We start from the raw sequence: 17,116 nt of genomic DNA on the forward strand, positions 1-17,116 counted from the left end.
TGTCACTCCCAAGAGGAAGACACCGCGGAGGCCACACCCTGCCTGAGGGGGAGGAAATTGTGTGGAAATAAGTCACATGGTCTTACCGAATCTTGTCGGCAGTGTCTCATGTGGAAAAGTCCCCGTGGTAGGTCCTACCCAGGGGGAGGAGCTCTACAAACAGGAAGATGCAGGTTCACCAACGGGGGAACCTTCTCGCAGAAGATACATCACACGGGGTTACAAATGTGTAACCAGTGCATGTGGAGCACCTACCCCAGTACAGGGCCAAGTTAGCACACGTACTGGGCTGGCAACGAGTTTCTCCGCAAACTCGCCTGCTACAGGGCTAAGGAGGAAGGACATCCAGGGTCCACGACTACGTGAACATGACTGTAGGTGAAAAATGCACGTCTTCATCTCCAGGAGGGGAAAGGCACTATACGCAAGCAGTACACCTGGCCAGCTGTCCCGCAACTTACCTGCTCGTACCTGACAACACACGGGACAAGACCGGCTCAATCTGGAGATTGTAAAACCTCACAAAGGTGTTGGGTGTTGCCCAGCCCGCTGCTCTGCAGATGTCTGCTAAAGAGGCGCTATTGGTCAGAGCCCAGGAGGCCACCACACTCCTAGTAGAGTGTGCTCATAGCCCCAAGGGGGGGCAGCACGTCCTGGGTATGGTATGCCAAAGCCGATGGCGTCAATGACCCAGTGGGCGATCCTCTGTTTGGAGACAGCGCTCCCTTTCCGCTGTCCTACAAAGCAGACAAAGAGGTGCTCAAAGCATCTAAAGCTCTGCGTGCGATCTAAATAGATGTGTAAAGCACGCACCGGACACAGCAATGCCAAGGCTGGGTCTGCCTCCTCCTGGAGCAGCGCTTGCAGGTTCACCACCTGATCCCGAAATGGAGTCGTGGGAACCTTAGGCATATAGCCCGGTCGGGGTCTCAGGACCATGTGAGAGTATCCCGGACCGAACTCCAGGCATGCCTGCAGGTCCCCTACCCTCTTGATGGAGGTAAGCGCAGTCAGGGGCTCCCTGCAGGCCCTGTAGGACCACGGAGAGATCCCATGAGGGAATGAGGCGCGCTCTGGGAGGGTTCAGCCTCCTCACACCTCTAAGGAACCTGATGATCAGGTCGTGCTTCCCGAGAGACTTACCGTCAACTGCGTCGTGGTGCGCCGCTATAGCGGCCATGTACACCTTCAAGGTGGAGGGGGACAGCCACCCCTCCAGCCTCTCCTGCAGGAAGGAAAGCACCGACCCGACTGCATATCTCTGGGGGTCTTCGTGTCGGGAAGAACACCACTTAGTGAACAGACGCCACTTCAAGGCATACAGGCGCCTCATCGAGGGAGCCCTAGCCTGAGTGATCATGTCTACCACCGCAGGCGGTAGGCCACTTAGGTCTTCCACGTCCCGTCCAAGGGCCTGATGTGGAAATTCCAGAGGTCTGGTCATGGGTGCCAGATGGTGCCCCGTCCCTGAGAAAGAAGGCCCTTCCTCAGGGGAATTTGCTGGGGGGGAGGGGGGGCTTTCGTGAGGAGCCAAGTCTGGGTGGGCCAGTAAGGTGCTACTAGAACGACCTGCTCCTCGTCCTCCCTGACCTTGCACAGTGTCTGTGCAAGTAGGCTCACTGGGGGGAATGTATACTTGCGTAGCCCCTGGGGCCAGCTGTGTGCCAGCACATCTGTGTCGAGGGGAGCCTCGGTCAGGGCATAACAGAGTGGGCAGTGGGAGGATTCCCGGGAAGCAAATAGGTCTACCTGCTCTTGACCGAATCGACTCCAAATCAGCTGGACCACCTGGGGGTGGAGTGTCCACCTTCCCCTGAGGATGACCTGCCGTGATGGAGATTGGCCGTACAATCTCCATCTCGATGGACAAGTTGAGATTACTCTGTGTTCCACCGAACACTCTAACAGATCTGAAGGAAACCGCCGAGCAATCCGCATTTTCATCCGTTTGCCTGCAGAAATGAAGAGAAAAAATTTCTCTTCCCTCTTCAATCAAGTCGATGTCGCTGATTTCTCCTCCAGCCCGCCAAGAATCAGCAGCCGTACCGCCCGCCGACAGAGCGAGGAAACGGCCTCCCGTCATCACCCGAGCCTTGATGAACCGAGTCGGAGTTAAAGGACGGATGAACACACATTCTACCTGCATCCTCATGTGTTTCAAGTAAGAGTTTTACGTCTGGGCAGAGATAGAATATTATAGTGTGTTATTCTTGTGTATCAAGGTTATTGCTTGTACAGTTTACGGACCACTGAGTCCGCTCATTGCTGCTAATAATACTCAAGGTATTACTGTAATGTACTGTTATCACGAATGAGATCTGCTGTGTTGTAGTCCAACCACATTGGACTGTTGTGTATTTCCGCCATCATGGGTGAGACCTGCACACTGAGTTTATCCATTAAAGAACCAAAGACTGCGGGACGGTTTACGAGCTGTTCACCGCGTCTCTGAGTGATAAACTAACAGCTGCTTTCTCTCCCACCATCGCAAAACTGGCTTTGGTGCCGCCACTTTATTCTCTCTCTCTCTCGTGCTAACCACACACACACGCGACCTCTCACAAACATTCTTGCACACACTTTTGGCTAGTAGATAACTTCGTGATAAAGCTCAGCTTTGTCCCTAAGTTAACGTACAAGCAGAGACACACGGTAAACGGGCAGACGCCATTAACCGGCTTCTCTCTGCCCACGTTCGCGGCCATATTCTCTGGCCGGAAATCTCGTGTGACGTACTCTCCACGAGAGTCACGACCGCCATTTTGTGCACGTCACTCCTTACAAACACACACACCCATTCACACATTCACACACACACACACACACACACACACACACACACACACACCTACCTTCTTCTCATGTGTTATAAACTTTGTTATATTTCAGAGAAGTGTTTTGGTTTGTTTTGCACACACCTGTGTCAAATGCTGGCAGGGGATGTCAGTGCTCGGATTCAAGCCTTCATTGTTTCCTTTTGAATGTCGATTTTCTTAAGAGAACAATCTAATATTGAGACTGTTATACTGTCTGTTTATTAGCCCCTGATTCCAGGGTGGTGCCCCGGCGATATTAATCCTTATTAATATTCTATTGAGTTTGATAATTGATAGTTATCTTTGATGATTGTTGAATTTGAAGGATTAAAAGAGCTAACATTGATTCAAATCAATGTTCTATTGATTTTAATAATTGATAATTATCTTTGATAATTATTCATTATTGCTAATAACCAAACCCGCTCCTGAACGTAGCGCACTACATTTACTTGTGCCCCGTATGAGGCTTTAATGAGTTAGATTGTATTATTTAATTTACATATTAGTTAATAACAATAAATAATTATTACTTATTTCTGATAGTAACACTCATCTAAAAAACCAGTAGAACCTACACTTTTATACCCGTATGTCTGGGGGAGTGGCATGCAAATTCCACTCGCCAATTCCCATTGGCCTTTTCTCAAAGATCAGAGGTGTTTGGGGCTCCTAAGAGTGACCCCTAGTGTCACTACATTGACACAACATCGAGTGAGTGACAGATAGGGAACTCTGGATCATCTGAGTAATAATTGCATGCATATAAAATACAATATATACACCCCTGTATGCTTTTAAAATTTTTGTTAAAGGTATCTGCCAAGAAAAACAATATAAATGTAAGTCAGCACATGATGACATTACGTTTTGCTGGGAAACAAGGGACTGAAGAGAAGGACGGTAATGTACTGTAGGCTGTAAACTTAAATAATTACATCTGAATAAAAATAGAGGTAAGAACTGTGAAAAGTAGCACCCTGTGAGATTTAGGGGAGATTGTTTCTCATGCAGTAAAACAGTTTAGGGAGAATTTAGAACACAGAGAACAAACAGATTACTGGATGATTTATCTACAATCAATTGAAACAAAAGGCTCATTTTTGAGAGGTAACTTTGAGAAAGTAGTGCTGTGTCACTCGAACAAGTCTTTTGGAAATGCTTTGTTAAAAATAGTAACATAAATTTTAGTACACATACTGAAGAAAATGTAAAAATGCTTCTCTTAAAGTCACCAGAATTGAACACTTTGGTGTTGTTTTTGCAAAAAAGTCCCACGGGGGGTGCATGCCCCCGGAGCCCTATAGACAGTAATGGTACACTTCTTGGTAAGGTTTCTCTGCGTACCCAGACATGAAATCGTGCAGGCTCCCCTGATAAACATGTATATGCAAAGTAAGAAATTTAAGCAACAGACAGTAAATTCATAAAAATATACTTATAAGTATGCAGTGATAATATGTTTGTGTTAATAAACAATTTGTTTTTAAAAACGTCTAGGTTACTGAAATTTAACCCTGGTTCCCTGAAAGGAGGGCACGATACATTACTTACATCATATGATGACTAGAGGTCCCTCCTGAGTCCCTGATCTCTCTGAATAGTTTTCAATCACATCAATTCTGATTGGCAGATGTCTTTCAAGGTCCCGCCTCCATGCTCAGCAAGCATATAAAAGACCTGGAGAAGGATGGCTCCTCAGGACCTTCTTCAACTAAAACAGTCAGAACTTTTCAATGGTAATCAGTATCGTGGCAGGAATAGGAAATGTCACATATTCTCCATTCAGGGAACCAGTGTTACGTTTAAGTAACCTAGACGTTCCCTTTCAAGTTGGTCACTCGACGTCACTTACGTTGAATGACGACTAGGGGTCCATATAAAATAACGCCATAATACTGATATGGCTGCTTTTGCTCCCCATCATGTGGTAGCATGCTCACAGACAGCCCATTTCCCCACCTGGGTGGGAAAGAGTCTGAGACAGCGAGTGACACATAGTGACTCTGCCATAGACAAGGTTTAGCCAATCTGTTTTTTATTTATTTTATTTTTTTTAGTAGTTTATTTGACAGGGACAATGGACAGACAATGACTGCCCCAGAATTAGCTACAGAGCTAAATTTCATCTGTAGTCCCTGGGCAGAAAAAATTTATTACAAAATCATCATTAAAACATTCGTCAATAGACAGCAGACAAAAACATAACACCCAAATTAAAAATACAGTACTAATAACAATAATAAATAACATTACATGATTAAATACATGAGCTATTAAATTAAAAACTGCTAAAAAATTATGATTACAAATTACTGGATTACAAATTATTCAATGTTCGCAAATATGGCTTGTCTTTAACCATATTTTCAGATGTAACTTAAATTGTGCAAGAGTAGGACACTGTCTTATGTTAGTTGGTAACGTATTCCAAATATTGACAGCTCTTACAGAGAAAGTTGAATGACCAAAGTCTGAGGCTCTCTATTGCACTTCACAATCACTTCTTAAAGAGGCTCTAGTTTGTCTTGTGTTTTCCAAGCGCAATGACACAAATTCTTTCAAAGGTGGTGGAGCAAGGTTGTTACTAATTTTGTACGTTAGGCAACAAATATTAAAATGAACAAAATTATAAAAATTAAAAAAATTATATTTCGGAATTGTATGACAATGATATGTATTTGTTTTTTTTTTATCAAATATTTGTAATACTCATTTGTATAAACTGTGTAAAGGTTTAAAGGTAGTTTTTCCTGCTTGTGACCACAATGTGATACAGTATGAGAAATGAGAAAAAATCATCGAATGTAAAAATACTTTAGCAGCATCTATTGAAAGCTGATTCTGTATAAATGTAAAATTTATTATGTTAAATGTAACTGCACAAACTACTTTTTTAAATATGCTTTTCAAATGTCAAATGTGAGTCGAAAATAATTCCAAGGTATTTAAAATCTGGCACAAGGAACCATTGAACTCACGTCAGATGAGGTGATGAATTGTTGGAGGGAGGACTGAATAACAGTCTCTCAATCCTGGTTATGAAAGGGGCCGCCTTCTAGGGCACCTTAAACCAAGCTAAGGAAGAGTTGAATTTTCCCATATGGAATCTAGGAAAAATCCTCTTAAATAAATAAATAACTGCCTAACTTTTCCGTAAGGCAGATAAAACATACATAGGGACCCATTGTCCCTTATATATAAGATTACTGCTATTATTTACAGTCAGTCTTTAGCAACCCTTCCCATTTGTTTCTAACCACTCTGGGGAGTATATAAAAAGGGGTCTTGTGCCATAAGTGCAGTAACTGTACTGCCAACCAGTGAGAGGTGTTTTCACCCAATGGATAAAACTCTTCAATTTGGTTCAGAATGAAACTAATAAAACATTAAATTTGTAACCAATAACCTTCATGTTCCCAAGGCAACTGCTCCAGTGCTACTCATTGTGATGAGAGCTCAACTTCCCTTCACAGAGAGCACCTGTGAAGATAAGGAGGAAACATGTAATGTGTTTGGGAAAGCCCAGCCTGCTGTTTGTGCAGATGTCTGATAATGACATAATAATAATTTACCAATGCCCAAGAGGAAGACATGCCTCTTGTGGAGTAGGCTTTAATTCCCACTGGGCATTCCAAGCCCTGTGATTCATACGCCAGCTTAATAGTGTCTATGACCCAGTGAGACAGTCTCTGCTTAGAGACTGCTCTGCCTTTGGATTGGCCTCCGAAACACACAAAAAGCTAACTCGTCAGTCTAAACTGGTGTGTACGCTCTATGTAAATGTTCAATGCTCATACAGGACAGAGCTTGTGCAATAAACTCTCTTCTGACTGACATCGAGGAGGAGAGAAAGCTTGCAAGGTTATCACTTACGTTTTGAATGGCGTAGATAAAACCTTAGGGTTGTAGCCGATTTTAGGTTTTAAAATGGCTTTAGAAAAGCCTGAACCAAACTCTAGACAGGAATCCTCCACTGATAGAGTTTGGATATCTCCCACCAACTTGACTGAAGTGATGGCCAGTAATAAAGCGGTTTTAAATGAGAGAACATGCAGTTCTGCCCTTTTCTAGTGGCTCAAATGGTAAAGTACACAGAGCCTTCAGCACCATGGACAGATCCCACACTGGGACTGTAACTGGGTGAGTCAGTCTAATACGTCACTCTCCCCATAGGAATTTCATAACAAGAACGTGCTTGCTTATCAAAATTCCTGCAACCGGGGCGTGATTTGCCGCTATAACCGCAACATACACTTTCAACATTGATGGTGATAAACCTGCATCTAATCGCACTTGAAGAAAGTGCGGCATCAAGTTCAGCGAGCAGTCTGCTGGATTTTTGTTTCATGACAAACACCAGTCTGAAAAGACTCGCAACTTTAACGCATACAGCTGCCTCATAGAGGGGGCTCTGTACTGCGTATTGGTGTTACAAACTGTATGTGACAAACCATCAATTTCACATGTGTCCTGTTCAACAGCCAAATGTGTGGGTTGCACAGCTCTGGCTGTGGGTGCCAGATTGTGCCCCTCACTTGAAAGAGTAGATCTCTCCTCAGTGGAATTCGCCATGGTGGAGCTTCCAGCAGTTCGGCTAGCTCTGCAAACCATGGCTGGTTGGGCCATTTTGGCACAACTAGTAGCACTGTTTCCCGATCCATCCTGATCTTGCACAACACTTGGTGCCATCAGTCCAACTGGGAGAAACACATATTTGTGTTTCATTGCTGGCCAGCGAGTACCACAACTGGTGGTGTGTTGTCTCCTGGTAAGTGAACAGATCCACTTCCGCTTCCCCAAATGTTTCCCAAATTCTCAGGACCACCTGATGATGGAGTCTCCACTCTCCGGGGCGAATGCTCTGACGTGAGAGCAGATCTGCCCCGTTATTCTAACAACCGGGAATGTGAAATGCCCGGATAAATTTGAGAAGTTTGTGACACCATAGAAGGCGGCGGTGTGTCAGATACAGCATTGGTCGCAACCACATTCCCCCTTAGTGATTTATATAGGTCACCACTGACGTATTGTTCGTCTGGACCAACACATGTCGATACTGGAGTTCTGGATGACTCAATACTGCCCATAATTCCAGGTAATTTATGTGCCACGCCCACTTTGCATCTTCCCAGATGCCGACACTGGGTGTCCATCACACAGAGCTCCCCAGCCTATGTTGGATGTGTCCGTAGTGACCACCTTGCGTCTGGTTACTTGCCCCAGTGTAATGCCCATTTGACAGAATGCGGCTCTTTCCACTGTGACAGTGTGGCCAAACAGCAATGTGTCACCAATTTGCCGTGGTGCTATGCCCACCATGGCACTTTTGCCTTCGCCCAGCACTGAAAAGGTCTCATATGCAGTAAACCCATCGGTATGGTTGCTATGGCAGCAGCCTTCAACCTGAGAGTCTTCTGAAAGGACTTCAGAGGAATATTTTTCCCCAACTTGAAAGTTTGCAAGTGGCGGATTATGCAACGAATGCACGTGTCAATTAGACGCGCTTGCATTATGACCAAATCTATTATCATACCTAGAAACTAAATTCTCTGAGTTGGTATGAGTGCGTTTTTTTCCCAATTGACTCTCATACCCAGCTGCCACAGATGTGCGAGCAAGATGTCTCTGTGCTTGCAACACTGCACCTCTGACTGTGCTACAATTAGCCAGTCATCCAGGTTATTCAGAATGTTTATTCCTTGCATTCTGATTGGGGCCAGCACTGCATATGCACATTCTATGAATATGCGGGGAGGCAAGGATAATCTGAATGGGAGGACCTTGAACTGGAATGAGATCCCCTCGAAGGAAAATCTCAAGAACAGCCTGTGTCGAGTGGAAATTTGAATGTGAAAGTATGCGTCTTTCAAGTCTATTGTTATAAACAGTCATTTTTGCAAATGTGTGCGATAATCTGTTTAATGTATAAAGTATTCATCCATTGACAATGTTCTCCAGTTTAATTACAAAATTTTAATGTTGGTAAATGATAAAGCATATATTCGGCTGATTACTGAGGGCAATTTTAATTGAGTGTTTTCCCCTTTTGGATAGGAATCATCTCAAGTATCTCTTTCCACAATGAGTAGGGCTCTTTAGTGTAATTGCATAGAATTAGGTTTTGTAGATATTTGAAAACACGTTCATCCAAGAGACAAGGATTACACTTGCATCCGTCTTATTTCAGGTTAGATCATTTTTTTGGTCCTAGTAATGAGTTACTTAAAGTTTTGGAATGTAAAATTCATAACATAACATTAATTCCATCGGGCTGAACGGTTCTGAACGCGGTGAGGAACCGTTCCAGTAGCATTTCGACTTGAGCACGGTTCGGCACAGCACGATTACAAATCGTTCTTGGCCTGGATTTCTTAGCACGGTTTGCTAACCATACTCAACCATGTTGGCGGAATGGCTTTAGACTGTGGTGACCCACGATTGTCAATTTGCCAATGCCAAGATAACTAAGTTTCTAGGTCGCTGGCAAAGTTCACTTTGGTGAGGTTATACAAATTTTATGCTGATGGTAGTTGTGATATACTAGTGTAGTACATTATTTTTGTACATGCCTTTTTCGTCACGAATGGAGATTACGCTAGCTAGCTCATTAAAACTCATATATTGTGATATTACTTTTAAAATATTTTGTGATTAAATGTCCTTTTTAGCTAGTCTGGGAACTTTGACCTTTTAGTGTGTTCTTGTCCGGTGGCATAAACAATCCCTCAGGACATGATGGTAAACCTCACCTTTTTCTCTTTGCTTTTCTTTTTGCGACCTGGGACTTTCCTGTGCTTTAGCAGAGAAAAAAAAAAAACAGGGGAAAAAAAGCAGTACTAAAAACTGGAATATGTGATCATCCTCCACAGTGCACTCACTCCAATGTTTACCTCTGTAGGTGTTGCCAACTGACATATTTGTTGCGTACATTCAAGCACCACACCAGAAAAGAAACCATGACCCTGCCAACTTGCCAGGATTGGCACTGAACAGCATGGTTTCGCAACAGGAACCGTTCGGCCGATGGAGGAAAAGCAGCTATTGTCAGATCATGCATCAATATCTGTGTTGTGGGATGCAGGGAGGGTAAGTCAAAATAATTTTTATGCATCCCTATAAATATGGGAAGAACAGCTAAATGTGTTGATTTCGAAAAGAGAGAACACATTTTGGAAGAACAACCCAAGCAGAAAACAACATTTAAAATCTTCACTTACTTAATGAGGCAAAAAAGAACTTGAATGAGCTGCTTATGAAAAAGTTGATGGGACTATAAGACTTTTTTTGGATTTTTTTCCCCTTTTTCTCCCAATTTGGAATGCCCAATTCCCAATGTGCTTTTTTTAAAGTCCTTGTGGTCGCGTAGTGATTTGCCTCACTCCAAGTGGTGGAGGACAAATCCCAGTTGCCTCCGTGTCTGAGACTGTCAACCCGTGCATCTTATCACATGGCTTGTTGAGCTCATTGCTATAGAGACATAGTGTGTGTGGAGGCTTCATGCCATCCAACTCACCATGCGCCCCACCAAGAACGAACCACATTATAGCGACCACGAGGAGGTTACCCATGTGACTCTACCCTCCCTAGCAACCGGGCCAATTTGGTTGCTTAGGAGACCTGGCTGGAGTCACTCAGCATGCCCTGGGATTCGAACTAGCGAACTCCAAGGGTGGTAGCCAGCATATTTTACCACTGAGCTACCCAGGCCCCCTCAAGGGACTATAAGACTTTAAAAACAAAATGGAACAAAGATGTTAACATTCCCTTTTTATTTAAACCAAAGCAAATATCAGATACATTTGAAAAATTTTAATAAGAATTGTACTCTGAAAAATAATTGACTGCAGATATAGGAGGAATTGATGCATTACTTACAAGAAATGCATTTACCCAAGATGAGTATTACAGAGTCAGAGATAATTGATCCATCACTATAGATGAGATTAATGATGCAACCTTAACATTGAAAAGTTACAAAAGTCCTGGAATAGATGGCATTTCAAACAAATTCTATAAAAAATGTTGTAACCAAATTAGCCAACTGTTGGCAGGGGTATATTCACATGCCCATAAGAATGATTACCTACCATCCTCATGGAAAGAAGTCATAATTTATGTTATGTATATAGAAAGGAAGGACCCAACTGACTGTGTTGTCTATAGACCCATAGCACTTCTCAACACGGATTGTAAGGTGTTGACCTCGATTTAGGTAAAAGAGTGGAAATAGTGATAACAACTTTAATACATATCGACCAAACAGGTTTTATTTTTAGACAGCATCTGCAAAATAATATTAGTTGGTTACTTAATATTATGTCTCACAGCTCCACTCTCCCAAAACCTTGTATGGCATTAGCACTTGATATCGAAAAATTGCCTAGTATGTTGCAGTGAGAGGGAATCCACTACATCACAGCTATGTGGGCTCTACAAAAGGAGGTTAGAGATGAAGACAGGTAATTCAAATCTTTGTCTCTGACAGATTGTAGTGCCTGCAGGGCAGATAGGGCATCTGTAAAGATGACAACGTTATTGGATGTATTGGTGCTGTGCTCAACATTGTCTGTGCCTGTTTTTATGGCTAATGCTTCTGCGGATTTACTACTTCTTGTGGAGTACAAACCAGTAGTGGGGAGATCCTTTCTTCTCTTCCTCCTGAATACTTAAGATAGACTCCTGCTCCACTGTTTCTGACAGCGTCTTCAGCTGAGCCATCCATATATACAGGGGTCTAGCTGTTTTGGGTGTAGTTCAACAAGATGTGTTCCATGGTGTGAGACTTCTTTTCAGCCCTGCTTTGCGAGTCTTTCTTGCCAACATCAGGAATACTGCACTGTATCTTGGGGGAAGTTTCCTTTGCTCCAAGCAGGGAGTTCAAGGTACTGTGGTATCACTTTTGGCACATGGTAAAGATCCTGATTTTGTCTCTTTATGGTCCTTGCTTGATGGACAAAGCTTCCAACCTTCAGTCAGTTGAGACAGTCTGTTTCTCATTGGGTGGTCTGGAAGCCTTTTAAACTTTGCTGCTTGAATTTGGAGCTTTGTGTCTCTCCTGTCTTCAATAGAATCTAGCCCTGTGGTGGTTTCCAGCTCCTGGATAGGGGTTGATTTCATGGCTCTGGTGGTTCTGCACCTTGCTGACCTTTTCAAAGTTGGACTTGGATGCCGTGCCTCATGCCATCATACCATACTCAAGGACTGGTCTTACTCTGCCTGTGTACATTTTCTTAAGTATTCCGGCATCTGCACCCCAGTTTGTGACAGCCAGTTTCTTTATTAGTGCTACCCGCACCTTGGCTCTAGCTTCATGCTCATGTAAGCTTCTCGCCAAACCTGCTGGACATGGTCTATCTTCCAGCTGTTGTTAAAGATGGCTAGAAGCTTTGACTGAACTATATTAAACTGATAGATAAAATTTTCAAGGCTTTTATTCTTTTTTCAGGTTCTTCCTCTGTCCCCTCCAGTGTCTGTTTTTTTTAATTGGATAATTTGATCTCTGGGTAAATTTGGCAAGGATGACACCCAAGGGTGCATGTGGGGATGGGGGTGTGGTCATGTGTTTGTCTGCGGGAGAGAGTGGTGAGGCTCGTCACCTGGGTTTTCATTATCTCTAACAACTGTTTCTTGTTATAGTGATGGCAAAGGGAGACCAGAGAAAGTGCACAAATGCATCAAGTGGGAGAGAGAGACAGCGGAGAGTGTCGTCTGCATTTGCCCTCATATTGTAGCAAGAAACTTCAAGACTCGTCTGTGTGTGTTTGGCCACTAAGAGCCCTTTTTTTGTTAAAGTTTTGTGTGACCCTGAAGGATTAAATAAAATGCTCACATTGATAGTTCGCTGCCTCCTGACTCCTCCATTGCCCAGAAATCACAAACCTGTCACAGTGCGTTACAAAATATTGCAGTTATCTAGACCCCAGGTATGGTAAGGGCTTCCAGATACTGTCTGGCATCCCAACTCAGGGACATGATTGTACAGATGCTTAGACATTGAATAGGCAGACTGTCCTATTTAGTGTATAAAATATACCCAAAGATAAATTGGAAAAGTGGTCCGAAGTGACATACTGTATTTGGCATGGAGAGAGGTACAAAAGACTTTGTATACACAGAAACACATAAAGTGACTAACTGCAACTTGTGGAGAAAATTTTAATGAAAAATGATCTGTTGTTTCTTCAGAATACCTCAAATAGTCAAAAAATACAACCCAAATAAATACTTTAATGCTTTCTGGAGAGAGTGTGGAGAACAAACAGCTACCTACACTAATATATTTTCGAACTAACCATTTTTGGACAAATGTATATAGTACAAATGTATGAAAAAAAATGTTAAAGTTTGTTTAGATTCTAAATAAAGATAGAGATTCTCTGATATCTATGTTAGAAGTTAAACTGAGTATCAGGAGAGGGTAGGGAAAAAATAAATTGTCACAAATACCACTGTCAGCAGCCAAAACAATACATAAAAAAAATTAAATAACAATTAAATGGCTCAAGAAAGAACCACCAACAACTGAGGAGCGGATGCAGACTGTATGGGAGATCTGTGTTGTGGAAAAAAATAACTCATCAAATCAAATCAAATCACTTTTATTGTCACTCAGCCATATACACAAGTGCAATAGTGGGAGAAAGTCTTGGGTGCAGTTCCGAGCAACATAGCAGTCATGACAGTGATGAGACATATACCAATTTACAATAAACAGATTTACACATCACAATTTACATATCTAATATACACATAATTACACACAACACAATATACAAATAATAATATACAATGTACATTATACAATACACACAATATAGAACACACATACAATAAAAATAGTATATATAGTATATATAAAATATACAGTAGGTTGTATTGTACTGTATTGACATTCAGGCTGTCGGTTGATAGTCAGTTGCCAGTGTGTTGTTAAGAGACAATATAATTTATGACAGTCCAGTGTGAGATTAATTAACATCAGTTAAGACTTCTTAAGAAATCTTTTCACAGATAGATGAAAGCCCTTAATCTTAAGTCTGGGGGAGCAGTGGTTCTTATTCTTCTTTGCATTCTGTTTGGCTCTGTAAGATCAAGTCTTCCACTAGACCTCTCTCTCCATAGAGGTCAGAAGATAGTAAATGCATCCAAATAGTTCTATCTGATTTACAAAACCAGTCAACATCAATAGCTTGTTATGTTAACTTGCTCCACCAGCCCAAGAGTTAGGCAGAGTCAGCAGGGAATATAGCAGAAGGCAGGAGACGAAGTGATGGTAAAAATTAGCAAAGTTTATTGAATAATCTTTTAATTATTATTATTATTTATTTATTTATTTTGATGAAAGAATGTTGATAGTATTATCTAGTGTTATCATGTTATCTTTCTTTAGTGACTTAAGCACAACATACATGAGAAATGTACGGTACATGCATTGTAAGAAACTTTTTTATGTACTTTTTTGTTTTGTTTTTTTACTTTTAAGTAATTACGTAGAGTAAGTAAAAGTATAAAATTATACAATTCACAACACATTTTAATTGACAACCAATGAAGTATATATTTTTTTTCACACAAAAGCATGATGAAAGTGAACAATAAAAAAAAAAAACAATAGAAAAAAATAAAAAAATAAATAACAACATGGGGGTGAGTAACTAATGAGAGAATTTACATTTCTGGATGAAATATTCCTTTAACCAGCAAGATAAGAAATTAGTAGTAATTGGAGAATAATTATTAGTTATATTTTTCACAGATCTGAATATTTTCAAAAAGTTCCCAGAAATGTTTACAGTATGATCACAAGTTAGTATGTCACATTTTTATCACCAAAATTATTAATGACACCCCCACACAAGGGCATTGCCATAGACTGCTAGATAAATAACAGGGAAATGAATGCATTACAAATACAATACAGAAATACTGTAATGACAAAAATTCTGTAAAGTATGAAAAGAATAAACTGTATTGTGTGCAAATATACTTGTGTAAAATTCTTACGTTTTATGCCTGTCATCCATCACATTAAAATGCAGTTTTCCTTGGAAAATGAAGACATTAGAAAACAGTGGTCGAAGTGAGGGGGCACGACCAAAACGAGGTGTTATACTGATCATTATGTTAAATGTATGAAGTCATCTGGGTATTCTATGCACACAGAAAACGTTAGTAGTATGTTATGATTTTCTGAACATGTAGCCATATTATTATTATCCATACCTTATTCAGAAATTTTTACTTTTGAGAGAAACAGATGAAAATCATGAAAAAGCATACTTTGTAGATCTTTTAGTATTTTGTGTGCTTACTGTTAAAGCACCACTGTATAGCAAAATAATTAGGCATCTATTAAAGAAAAAGACTCAGAGTCATGCTTTTGCAAGATTAATGTGTGGGAGAAACTTACAGTAGACATTACATTAGTACAGTATCTCATATAATTAGGTAATTGGTGATACACAGGGTGAAGATATGAGCAATTGTAGCCTGTCTTCAAAGATCTGCTAGAGGCCTGTATATACTTATAAATAACTTTTCAATTGTAATACACTCCGCATTTGTATGAATCTATGTACTTTTAGAGGTGTTATGTTCTCATGTATATAATTTATGCCATTTTATTGGTAACACTTTACAATAAGGATAGAGCTACATTAAAGTGTTTATTTATACATTATTGTTATTATGTATTAGTTTAATGCAACTAATGTATTTCTAAAATGACCTCACGATCAAAATTGCTTTGAGGGACACCTGCTATCTTAAATACAAACTCATTGAAAAAGTCTTGCTATGTTTCCAAATTCACAACTATACAAATTTAAATAGTTGTAACCCTAACCATGCAACCTCATGTCCAGTGATCCAGCAAGAGTTTCCAGTGAATTGTCTGTCCACACTTAATGTCAAAATGCTGCACGACATGACACAATCACAGCCAATAAGAACACTTTTGATGTTTAATGAACAGTACACACTCAGAAAAAAAAAAAGAAAAAAAAAAAAAGATTTTTGCTGCTTGTTCAGTTTACGTAATTGAAATTAAATAAAGCAACTCAATTCTAGGACTTCAACTTAATTACCGGCAATCTGCTTAAAAATAAAAGTTTACTTAATCCATTTGTGTTGGGGCAAAATTAATAATTTTTGCATGTCAGTCCTAATGGGCAGAATAAATGTTGAAATTAAGTGTTATTTTGAGGGCTGCTAATCAAATCAAATTTTTAACTGAATCAATGACATCAGATGCTGATGAAGAAATCACAATTAATTACATGTATTGTGTATTTTTATGTGGTGTATTTGTGTAAAAACTTTCTCTAACTGAATTAAGTTAAGCCAAAGACTCATTTTTTGAGTGCAGTTATGTGAAGTGGGATTAAAACAAGCATGTTGTTACAACGTAATGATCATACGGTTATTTGATAAATTAGTAAAATTTTTAGAGTGTAAGGTCATCCATGTGTTGATCATTTATTGTGTGCTATTTATGTCCCCATGACTTAATACTGACATAAATTACACAGGTTACTGAACTTAGTCATTTTATTTCATAGATTTAAGTCTGTTTAATGTCAATCAAAAACATGTTACATATATATATATATATATATATATAGTGTATATCTATATTTTCTTTTTTATATATCAACCAATTTGCGAGTCCCCATTCATCTATAATTTAATGGTGAAGAATAAGAATTTGAATTGTGCCTAAATTTGCCGTTTTTATTGAGATGTTAGTGCTTTCACTGTTTGAGAAAATGCAGGATTTGTCCCTTTCGTTTAATCCTTTTATGCTCTGACGTTTCCCTCCTTCAAAACTGTTTTGATATTGTCATAGTTAGCATCATAAAACTTTGTTTGATTACAGGGTTCAAACTGAGTTTTCTCTTTGTTTTCATCAGAATTTCAATGTGTGCATTCATATTGACCTCATGAAGCTCAATAGTTCAACTCTATTATGTGGAAAACGTCACAGTAATAAATATTTTCAAAATCTTTCTTTTGTTAAGATTAAATATTGTTCTTTGCACAAATCACAAGAAAACTGACTGTAAGTGTTATGGTGCACTGATGTTTACTGGCTATTGTTGTTTGACCTTTTTCCACTGCATTCAACCCCGAAACGTTTTGAATGTAACAGCATTGAAAACATCATGGAACATGTTAACACATACAGTTTTAATAATTTAAAAAAAAATTAAAAATAAAAAAATCAGTAAATTCTGAACTTGTAAAACTGAGTGACTGAGATTAAGAAACACATGCATGTTTGCGGGAAACATAATACT

The sequence above is a fragment of the Myxocyprinus asiaticus genome, chromosome 50, assembly GCF_019703515.2.
Source record: "Myxocyprinus asiaticus isolate MX2 ecotype Aquarium Trade chromosome 50, UBuf_Myxa_2, whole genome shotgun sequence".
NCBI lineage: Eukaryota > Metazoa > Chordata > Actinopteri > Cypriniformes > Catostomidae > Myxocyprinus > Myxocyprinus asiaticus.